The 12,663-nt window shown below is 39.2% G+C and overlaps 1 protein-coding gene across 4 annotated transcripts in view; it reads left to right on the top strand.

The window, feature by feature from the left end:
* Positions 1-12,663, top strand: part of grm4 (glutamate receptor, metabotropic 4) — a 228,372-nt gene that overhangs the window by 137,591 nt on the left and 78,118 nt on the right. The window lies entirely within an intron of this gene.

Genomic DNA, 12,663 nt, shown 5'->3' with positions numbered 1-12,663 from the left:
TTCAATACAGATCCTCTTAAACAGCATTGTGTATGTTTTATTATTATTATTATTATTATTATTATTATTATTATTATTATTTTGGGGGGATGAAAAATCTGGTGCACCCAATTATGTGAGCTCTAGGTACTAATAAGTGATCACCAGAGACTAATAAGTGATCACCAGATACTATCAGGTGAATACTAGATAATTATAAGTGGGATTCTAATGAGACACTAATAAATGAGCACCAGATACTATTAGGTGAGTACTAGATAAAAATAAGTGACCACAAGATACTATCAGGTAAGTGCAAGATACTAATAAATGAGCACCAGATAGCATTAGGTGAGCATCAGTCTCTAATATGAAGTGAGCACAAGATGCTACCAGGCATGTACCAGATAATAATAAATGAGTACCAGATACTATTACATGAGCACCTGATACTAATAAGAGAGCACCTGATACTATCAGGTTAGCTCCAGATACTATCAAGTGAGCACCAGATACAATCAGTTGCATAGCATATACAGTCTAGTGAGCCCCAAATACTACCAAGTGACCACCTGAACTGATACAGTATATGGTGTTTTCCTAAAAAAAACACCACATCCTTTCAAAAGCTCTGTATTATAAAGACTTTAAATCCTTTTTGTAAAAAGGTAAACAATATCTTTAGACTTACATCTTCTGTTGCAGACTTGCAATAAACTGAAACCATAAATGCATGTCTTTGAGTCTTGGCTTATGCACCCCTGGTTCTTGGCCATGATTGGGATGTTGACCTTGATATCAGTCTTAGCCTGAGCTTTCAAATAAGGCCAAAACCAAGTTTTACACTATTTGCTAAAATAATTTACCACTATGGGCAATACAACAATATTTTATCATATGGTGATATAATATATCAAAGTATTCTAAGCATAATGTGCATATTGTCAGTATTAAAGGGGCATTGACCAACTGCATAATGAGTCCTGGTTATCTGGATTTAGTCCTGCACAGTATGCGAAACACTGAACAAAAATCATTACACTTTTATTTTTAATAATATTTCTCAAGTGTTTGGCACTGTGCATTCTGTCTGTTCCAACTTATCAAACCTCAGAAAAACTGAAGAACAAGTTGCTGCCGGGGGTTCTTAGAACTATGTGCTTTAACTAGTTCACACATTCACCTATTAGTTCAAAGACTTCTGACTTATTATGTTCCATCCCCATGCTCAGGTCACACTAAAAGGGCAAAGAAGATCATTTAAATAATAGTGACTATCATTAATATAGCCAGATGCTGTGCTGTAAAATGGTAATAGGGCCTTAGGTGCTGATATTAAATTGGATGTGGCCACAGAAATTGGCTATAAACACTTCAAACATTATCTGATGGATGTGTTGAACTTCATTAACTTATCATGACAAAGCAGGACAGGTTTTTATTAAAATCCATATACAAAGTTTAGATAAGCATATTTAGATTATTTAAAGGTGATCTGTCACTTCATCATGCACCTCTTGACAGTCACACATACGTGGGAGGTTTTGCAGTCAAAAAGATACGATCTATCTTTTTAATGAGTTTATAGATTTAGAACAACTGTGAAGTATTAAAGGTTATTCGCATTCGTTTTGAAATATAGATAAATGTTAAATGTGAACATCCCAGTGTGCTGTTATACTGACGTGTGAAATAGATGTTGGTTTGATTGATGAAGGTGTTGTTGGCGATATTACTCATTTTAACCTGTCACACCATGACCTCTTAAACCTGACATGTTGCCATCTCTATGTTTTAGTGCCTTTTTGTGATCTGTCAGTCGTCACTGGATCACAAGCAATTGCTGCTATAAATTGTTCCTGTTGGGGTTCCTGCTCAGCAGGAAATTTAAGGTACCTGTGGCTGTTGTTCTGGGTGCTGGTCTTGGTCTTGAGATGTATGGTATTGGTCTGTGAGGGTTATGCAGGTCTGATACATATAAACCATTGATAGGATGCAATAATTACATATTAGTGATGTTCCAGTGGTCGACTTGTTCTACTGTGATGGAAATAAAGGTACTACGCAGGTACATTCTTCATTCATGAAGGTACAGTGGAAATGCACCCTTAGAGGTACAACAGTGATTTTAAGGTCCAGTTGTGTACCTTAAGGTTCCTAGATGAAAAGTACATATTTGTATTTTTTCATAACCGAGTGTATAAAAACAGAAAAATAAAATAAAAAGTCTGGAGGCAAGACGGGGTGTGTGGATTTTCAATGGTGTGGAAAGTGTGGGTGTAAGTAATTTCAATGGATTATGGCACAATTATGTTCCCTGACTAAAGGAGTTCTAACTTTCAGGGTACCACCCCAGTGACAAGAGGGGTTCTGTCCCAATGACAAATGACTAACTATTTCTCAGAGTGTGTGTCACTTTGCATGAAGTATTATGCAGTGGAAGAGTACATAGCGGTGCTGCACAAAGCAGGGAAGACATTTGATTTGGCCCACCAGCAAGTTGTCCTAACCAGGCGCCTCCTCACTCAATAATGAAACAAACATATTTTTATACAACCTAATATTTTTTATAAGTTTAAGGGCCACTCCAGCCAAAATGTTACATTTTGCTACTGATGCCTAGAAAATAACAACATACACTATATTGCCAAAAGTATTCGCTCGCCTGCCTTCACATGCGTATGAATTCGAGTGACATCCCATTCTTAATCCATAGGGAGTAATATGATATCAGTCCACCCCTTGCAGCTATAACAGCTTCAACTCTTGTGGGAAGGCTTTCCACAAGGGTTAGGAGTGTTTATGGGAATTTTTGACCATTCTTCCAGAAGCGCATTTGTGAGGTCAAACACTGATGTTGGACGAGAAGGCCTGGCTCACAGTCTCCGCTCTAATTCATCCCAAACGTGTTCTATCGGGTTGAAGTCAGGACTCTGTGCAGGCCAGTAAAGTTTTTCCACACTAAACTCGTTCATCCATGTATTTATGGACCTTGCTTTGTGCACTGGTGCGCAGTAATGCTGGAACCATAAGGGGCCGACCCCGAACTGTTCCCAGAAAGTTGGGCGCATGTAATTGTCCAACATCTCTTGGTCTGCTGAAGTATTAAGATTTCCTTCCACTGGAACTAAGGGGCTGATCCCAACTCCTGAAAAACAACCCCACACCATAATCCCCCCTTCACCAAACTTTACACTTGGTACAATGCAGTCAGACAAGTACCGATCTTCTGGAAACCGCCAAACCCAGGCTCATCCATCAGATTGCCAGATGGAGAAGTGTGATTCCTCACTCCAGAGAACAGTGGCGGCGGTTTATACCACTGCATTCGACACTTTGTGTTTCGTTTGGTGATGTAAGGCTTGGATGCAGCTGCTTGGCCATGGAAACCCATTCCATGAAGCTCTCTACACACTGTTCTTAAGCTAATATGAAGGCCATTTGAAGTTTGGAGGTCTGTAGTGATTGACTCTGCAGAATGTTGGCAACCTCTGCGCACTATGCGCCTCAGCATCCACTGTCATTTTCTGTCATTTTACGTGGCCTACCACTTCATGGCTGTGTTGCCAATCACTTCCACTTTGTTGTAATACCACTGACAGTTGACTGTGGAATATTTAGTAGTGAGGAAATTTCACATATTTAAATGTTGCACAGGTGGCATCCTATCGTGTTACCACGTTGGAATTGAGCTCCTGAGAGCGATCCATTCTTTCACTAATGTTTGTAGAAGCAGTCTGCAGGCCAAGGTGCTTGGTTTTATACATCTGTGGCCATGGAAGTGATTGGAACACCTGAACCCAATGATTTGGATGGGTGAGTGAATACTTTTGGCAATGTAGTGTATATACATGTGTGTGTGTGTCTGTGTGTGTGTATATATATATATATATATATATATATATATATATATATATATATATACACACATACATATATTATAGATATTTGCATTGTACCAGCCTTTTTTATTTTTGTACGGTTTTGGCTGTAACGGGGAGCTAGGAGGCGGACACATATTCTGAGATAAGCGAGATTTATTAAAGGCAAATCCAGGGTCATAGTCGTAACAGTCCAGGGTCATAGTTCCAACAGGGATAGATAGGGGGGCAGACATGACAGACACCAGAATCCAACAGAACAAGCAATAGGACATAGATCAGTACAAAGAGCAGCAGGTAACACCAACAAAGTCCAGCAAACACAAGGGCCAAACACAGGGCTTAAATACACAGGGAAGGTGAGGGACAGGTGGAAAACAGGTGGAGACAATCAGGGGCGGAGTCATGAAATGAGGGGGCTAAACCAAAACAAACGCACATGGGCTAAACCAAAACACTAACACATGGAGAGGACTGGGAGGGGCCAATCATGACATTGGCTTTTTAGCCTTTGGCCCACCACAAAGATTATACTTTCTCTCAAAGGAACAGTGGACACATTGGTGTAAAGTAATAATATATTATAATAATTGTACCATCATGAAACAATAAGGGCATAGACTTCTTTTTAGTGCCTTATTCATGAACTGATTTCTCATAGGGGCACATTTGTATAGTCTCATTATAGTGTACCATAAAATGAGATTTTAAACATCAAAAGCAGTGGCTTTCAGTATTTACAGGTTACAAGAAGGAGCAGAAATCGTGGCAATTAAAAACTTTATTTACACTGTCCAAAACAATGGCTGAATTTTTCAAATAACTACCCGCTTGTCTTATTGTCTTCAGTGTTTCTGATCTTTTTGCTGAACCTTGATAATGTTCTCATAATATAGATTCCATCCCATTAGCCTGGATCAAAGAATGTTATAATTAATAATTGCATTACATTTTGAGAGCTTCTTTGATAGTTAATTGATCATAAGTGGAAGTCAGAAGCAACAGATAGACCTCTAAAAACCTAGTCATGAATTCCCCATCTGCAGTGGCACGATTAGCAGTGAAATAGACAAATAAGGATGGATTGTAGAGGAGAGGCGAGATGGCCCCCTGAGCTAATCACCATAATTAAGCAGGTGGTATTTTCCCTTGCCAATATTTCACCCTCAATCGCCATTGAGAAGTCTACGCCACAGAGGCTACTTTGAATAATTAATGTTCCTCACAAGCATCTATAATTGAGGCCTTTCTCCATTAAATGTCTGAAGAAGCTAGGGACGTGTCACTGTAGCTTTTTTCCAGAGTTTATCACGAATGTTACGTAAGCAGCCGCTGTCTATTATTACATTCTTAGGTTTTTCCACATGGGTGATCTGAGTGCTATTGCTATGTCCACCTGTATGTTCTGTTCTGGCTGAATAACACACTAGCATCTCCACAGACAGGCCAGGTTACGAAAATTAACAAAAACCACTTAACTTTAACTGGATAGGATTACATCGGTTAAATGCGAGAGTTTTGTTTTTTTAACTCATTGTTTTGTTAGCTTTCTTAAAGTGTGGAAATGTGCTTTCCACAGGAAAAGGGGAATTTTTCTGAGGCAATGAACGACCAGAAATAACACTCATACACCGCCTCTGTGACACCATATTACAGCATCTGTTGATCTTCCAGGGCCTCTTTCTATATTCCAGTGGGATCCCATTAATGCCATACACAAAACTGACTTTGCAGCCTCAGCTTTCTCACCAGGCTCTCGATTCTGTCTTTGTAGATGATGAAATGGCTCCCTCTGACAGACTTGATTAGCATACACTAGCATAGCCCTGATGTGTTTTGATTAAGGTTTTCTGAAAGAGAAAAGGGCAAAAGTTCTGTAGGGTGAAATTTACTTAATATGCACAAAATCTCAACCATGCTTCAGAGTTAGCTATCTTAATGTAAATATCAGGCTTCTATGGCCCCATTATTGCGTCTTTAGATTTCTTGGGGTTCTCGAAATATACAAGCAAGTGGAATCAAGCAAACGTCCTTGATGAATGAATAATTACTGAAAGGCATTAGCCCATATCCTATGGTAAGACTAATGCTAACATGGACCAATCAAAATATCAAGTGCATCGTCTGCCAAGTAATGATTGTTAGCTGTCTTACACAGAACTGTGACAAACAAATCGATAGCTGGAGCTGATTTTTGCAGAGGCTGCTTGGTTGGCTAGAGCCCCCTGCGGTGATTATATCCAAACCCCTCTTTGACCCTGACACTGGATAAGCTCCTCTCCTGCTGTCGGCCCCAAACAAAAACCATGCTGCTTGGAGGAGATAATGAACTGACAAAGACTTATCTTCTTCTCCTGCCCTGCATAACCCCTACGTAATACCCCTGATCACCAGCACCACCGTAAAGATACATCACACATGCTGCAGAAGTCCTGCTCTTCAGCGGTTAGGTAACTAGGAAAGTCTCAACATTCTAGGCATCTGCTGAAGGATCTGTTTGGTCAAGCAGAAAGAGCTGAGCCTGGAATATGAGTCAGATATTAATTTGATTCACCAGACTCGGGCCTCTACTCCCAATAAAGCACTCATTCCAGGAGCGATGGAAAGGCTATAAGGAGGCTGCATGATGACAGTCTCCCCTGGAGACCAAAGATACTGAATGAGATAAGCATGACTAGATGCCATTTCCAAGGTGCAATGGGCTGCTAAATCTTCAAAGGTCAAGTTTGAATGATGAGAATATTATAAATGTATCTAATGCTCGTTCAGAATACTTCTTCTTAGCGAGCCAGTGCTGTGAACTGTAAAACAGGGTTATACAATGCACCAAACACACAATGCATCTAGCTTGTTTTGTTTTTTCTCCAGCTATGGAGTTGATGCTCTTGTCATAGTGTATGGGTGCACTTTATAGCTCTAGAATTACAGACTGTAGTCAACCTGTTTTTCTGCATGTTTCTCTGCGTAGCCTCCTTTTACCCTGTTCTTCAGTGGATATGGCCCCCACAGGACCACCACAGAGCAGGTATTATTTGGGTGGTGGATCATTCTCAGCATTGCAGTGACACTGATGTGGTGGTGACATGTTCATGTGCGTTGTGCTGTGTCCACTCACTGTCCACTCTATTAGACCTCTTACCTTGTTGGTCTACCTTGTAGATGTAAGTTAGAGCTATAGCTCATCTGTTGCTGCACAGTTTATGTTAGTCATCATCTAGTTCTCATCACTGGTCACATGATGCTGCTCACAGGAAGTTACCAGCTGGATATTTTTGGTTGGTGGACAGGAACACCGAACAGGTTTATTTAGGACGTGGATCATTCTCAGCACTGCAGTGACACTAACTTGGTGAGAATGATCTACCACTCAAATAATACCTGCTCTGTGGTGGTCTTGTGGGGGTTCTCACCATTGAAGAACAGGGTTAAAGGGGTGGGGGGTTAAAAAGTATGCATAGAAACAGATGGACTAGTCTGTAATTGTAGTATTACAAAGTGCACCTATATAGTAAATGGAGTTGATACAATGTACAGTGAGGGGAGATATATATATATATATTTTAAGTTGTTTATGTTCCCCAGCCATATGATTGATGCTTCGTCTGTATGGTATAAGGCAAATACTTTTGAAAAGGCTCAGACAACACAATACACCCAACAATGCATCTAGTTTAATTCATATCTATAGTGAAAGGAAACATATTTACACACTTTTGCTTTTGTTATTAATTACACTTCCAATGCATGTATCCACTTTAACTATACAGACATATTGTTTGTTGACTTTGTACTTTTCAATATGTACAAAAGAATATGTATTTGCAAGTATAAACAAAAAGATAAACCACCGTCACTGATGAACAATTAAACCATCAAACAAAAGAGCTTCACATAGTGGCCTGGAACACTAATGTAATTCTGTATTATTACTGTACAGTTCATGAACACTATGTATGTAAACTGTATTATATATGTGAGGAATGCCTAATGAGCATAGATGATAACTGATGAATATAATTTGGATCTCTTTTAAGTAGGTTGTATGAGTATTTGTATTACTTGATTCCATAAATAGATTGTAATTTATTCATGAATGTATCATAATGTACACATTAAAGATCACTGTTTTCAGTCCAATAAAATTAAAGCGTATTACTCATTAATGAATGTATTTATGAATATTTCAAAATGATTATAGAATTTTAATATAGTCTTACTATGCTATTTATAAATGTGCCACAAATACTTTTGTGCATGTAGTAACTGTAAAGCATTACCAGGATGGGTTTAAAAATGAAATTGATAGGGAGGTAAGTATTCAGACACCACAAATTAATAACATTATTACTTCATTGCAACTACACCTTGTACAGCACTTTAAATTACCCAATGTTTCGTCCATCTGATAGACTCGCAATTTCTCCAAAGTTCTCTACAAAGTCCTCCTTACATTCTCTGTATTATTGAGGTCAGGAGGTTGGCTAGACCTTGTACCTTCACTTTCTTGTTTAGAAACTGGTCTTGAGTTATTTTGGCTATATGTTCTGGGTCGTTGTCTTGTTGAAACATTCATCTTCTTCCCAAATTATTGAGATAAAGTTTTCTCTACTATGTCCCAGTACATCACTTAATTCCTGTTTGTGTCAACGTTGTGTAATGCTTCTCTGCAAATGGTATTGGATGCCATTTGCAGAGAAGCAGTCCCATATTATGATGCTCCTACCTTCGTACTTTACTGTAGGTTTGGTGATCTTGGTGTTCTTTTTCTTTGAAACACCAGCTGAATAATCACCAAAGAATTTTTGTTCTGTCTGACCAGAGGACACTGTTCCAAAAGAATTCTGAGCTGCCCAAATGCTTTGCTTCTTTTTCTTTAACACAGAGATGGCATTGGTGCCATTCAGTCCAGTTGTCTGTGTGTAACTGTTGTACCTGCTGCTTTTAGTTTATCCTGCCACTCTTTTTTAGTGATTTTCTGGCTTTTCTCTTACCATCCTTATTATTAATCTGACAGCTTGCTGTAAAACGTTTTTCCTCCACCCACAGGGTTGATATTGTACATGACAGATAACTCCAGTGCTTTGAAATGTAAAACTCCACATACACCAAACACACAATGTCTCTAGTTTGTTTATTTATTTTCTGTTTGTATGTTTTCTTGTTTGTTTTTTTTTCTCTCCCAGCCACAGGATTGAAGCTCTGGCCATAAAGCATATGGCAAATAACTTGCAATCTGACAGAACAGTAGTTAAAAAAAAAACAAAAAAACAAACAAACAAACAAATATGTAATCCATTTAGCTTGTTTTGTTTCTCCTTTTTCCTCTCTAACCATAGGGTTGATGTTTTAGCTGCATCATATATGGCAACTGAATTATAATTTGCAAAGGCTCCAAACACCCATAAATGAGGAATTATTGTAACGCCTACACACAGCTGTTTTTGTTTGTAGATGTTGTAGAACCTGAATGGAGCAATTTAGATTGGAATACAGCGAAAAGGCACAAGTTGTGATGAGATTGAAGCCGCTCAAGCTTTAGCACCCAAACGTACAATCTATCCTTCCGCTTCGATGTAAATGGCAGACTCTAGAGATACATCAGCTGATGGCACAGAGGAATGTCTGGCTTTCTGTCACTCACTGTGTATCTCAGTGCAGCTCTCCCATTAAACTGACAGATCAATTTCATTGCTTCACAGCTTGAAGTCTGAGCGACTCAGTCTCCGGATGCCTCTGTGGACGCCAGATGGGGGTCGTCAGTGCTATGAACACACTCTTTTGGCTGTGCAGTATGCCTCTTTAACCAGCTCTGGCCCAAAGCTTGATTGATGACTCTCAACAGGGACTTAAACTTAGCAGACAGGAGCTAATGACATTGTGACAATGTGAAACTTTGTTTTTTCAGACAAACTGTGGAAATGTGTTTAATAAATTTGAGGTTCTTAATCTAGAAACAGGCTTGTGTTCCTCTACAATCCATTTTACCAATAATTTGTTAATATTAAATGGAAATTGGCCTGGGCTTATGGAATTGCATTTGAATGGTTTTCTGTAACACCATTCACTAGGCTAATGCCTATTCCTAGCATAGGACCAATCTGTTTTGTTCAATAATTACACAGCGTTTTTGTCATTCTGTTCTTGCAGCTCAGCCATTTGCTGCTCCACTTAGCTTGACAGTAACAGATGTGAAAATTGCATCTCCTATCAGAGTAAACAACAGCTGATAACAGTAGAGAAGCACTGTTAGATATGGAAGAGGGATATTTGTTTCAAATTAGTTTATCCAGAAGCCTCTCCATGCCTGCAAGCAGCCACCAGGCCCAGCTGTGAACTGTGAGCTCACCATAACGCCTGCTTAGAAAGCACACACAAATATAGTATGTACAGTTTAGTAAGTGCATATCGTAAGTGCATCTGCAGGGCTGTCATATACTTCACAGTAAGTATCCATGTTATTACTGCGAAACATAATGCAATCCATGTGAAGAGTGGACGACTCTTCAAGCCACTGTAATCGTATGCATTTATGCAAACATATGCATGGTGAAAGCTTTTGCACACGGATGGAAATATTTATTTTAAACTCTGCTGCCGTTATCATTAGTCACCCTTCAGGTGCTCAGAAAGCCTGATTTGAAATCTTAAAATAACGAGCTTTCACAAGATCAACCAACAGCTGTAACCTTCCACACCTTCATCAAGAAGCTCCTTTGAGGCTAGTGCAAAGGCTAGTAAGATGCAAGGCGATGATTTTCAATGTTATTTACTGCACAGCTACATATTAAATAAAACAAAGCTTGTGGAATGGTTGAGCATTAAACAGCGAGACAACTGGAGTAATGACATTTTGAAATAACAGATTGTTTGTCACGCATATCATTGGATAATGTAAGAATGGTTTTTTTCAACAGCTTAATCAAATTGTAAATAAGTAAATAAAGTCATAAATGCTTTCATGCGAAATGCTCTAATCTGGAGATACTTACTGAGTTATCATTCACAATAGTGGTGATTAGGAACCAGACATATAAGAGTTTTCATATAATGCCTCTAAAAGCTACACCACAAAGGGTTATTATATTAAATAGTTAGGAATTTGTTGCCTGGCATCTGTGACATTATTTTACAAAGCTTTTGAGATGTTTTGGCCTAATGCAAACAGTACTGGCCCCAAGTCATAGACTGGCCTTCATTCATTAATTTCCAGTTACAATTATCATACAGTAAAAGTGCGGCACGGTGGCGTGGTGGGTAGCACTGTCGCCTCACAGCAAGGAGAGCCTGGGTTCGATTCCCCGGCCGGGTGTCCTCTCTGTGGTTTGCATGTTCTCCCCGTGTCTGCGTGGGTTTCCTCCAGGTTCTCCGGTTTCCTCCCACAGTCCAAAGACATGCAGTCAGGCTAAATTGTAAACATGCTAAATTGCCTCTAGGTGTGTGTGTGTGTGTGTGTGTGTGTGTGTGTGTGTGTGTGTGTGTGTGTGTGTGTGTGTGTGTGACTGTGTGTGACTGTCTGTGTCTGTCTGTCTGCCCTGCGATGGACTGGCAACCTGTCCAGGGTGTATCTGATGACTGCTGGGATAGGATAAACAGTACTTACAGCTTTCATCTTTGAGAAAAGCTCCACTGTTGCTTGAGATCTGAAAAATCCAACAGTGTTTCTGTCCATCGTCCCACTGTGAGAAGACAACTCAATAGGCTATGAGTCTAAAAGGATATGTAGCTGTCAAGAAGCTGTTACCAAGAAAAGGAAATCTGCAATCTGCTGGTGATTTGAGAACAATGTACTGACCACCCCACTGTCCAGACATAAACATAACTGAATGTGTTTGCAAAAAGCAGAAAGTGCAACCATATCCAGCAGATTTCTTTGAAAAACTGAAAGCAAGTGTACCAAAAAGAATAGAATTAAAAAAGCAAACTATTGACATGCTAAATGCTGAAAAAGCTACTATTTTACTTATTTAAGCTTTTGTGTCATTTTCTGCTAAACATACGCTTTCTACTTTTTTCTGATTCTGAAAAATGTGTTTGTGCTGAATGGCCTTATGACTATAAAACAAATAAAGACGAGTGGTTTCTGACTTTTCCACAGTAGAGTGTATATATAAAACATATGCAGGACATTGTAGGTAAAATACTTTTTTGTTTTCAGATTTATCACCACTTTATCATTTTCCACTTGATTAAATATACGTTTTTTCCATGGACTTATTCAGCTCAAGCGTGACTAGAAAACACACCAATGTGCAAAACTCATAGAAAATGACCGTAGATATAACTTGACCATATCTACATTATTCTTTGTGCCACACGTCCATCTGTAGTTGTCACATTCGATGCCCTGAGAGCTGTTTTTCTATTTGGTGAGTAATGCAAGAAGATATTGGCCCTGACAGAATTTGCAGTTACATATTGAAGCACATCCTCTATCTTCTGCAGCTGTGGAGACATGTGCTTTGCATAGCATATTGCGGTGAGAAAGACTACGTCATCGCAGTGTGAAATAATGTTGCCATTTTAGATGTGCTGCTTAAATGCTGATGTGATAGGCAGGTGTAACCTTTTCCTCAGGCTGTTCTTAAGGGCAGGAGGTTGCAAAAATGCCAGCCACCTTCCTTCACACGAAACAGAACATTTTGCGAGTTCCTATAAGCCATGTGTAAGTGTTGTAAGATGCTATATAAAGCAATTTTTACAACAAATTCTTCTGCTTGCTGCTGAGATTGGCCAGTTGTGAGCACAGAATGAATAATAAAAAAAAATGCTGCCCAAAAAAAAAGGTCCTGTTGGAGAAAGCTGC

This window comes from Pygocentrus nattereri, chromosome 26 (genome assembly GCF_015220715.1).
Source record: "Pygocentrus nattereri isolate fPygNat1 chromosome 26, fPygNat1.pri, whole genome shotgun sequence".
NCBI classification, from domain to species: Eukaryota; Metazoa; Chordata; class Actinopteri; order Characiformes; family Serrasalmidae; genus Pygocentrus; species Pygocentrus nattereri.
This window is presented reverse-complemented; position numbering and strand designations above follow the sequence as displayed.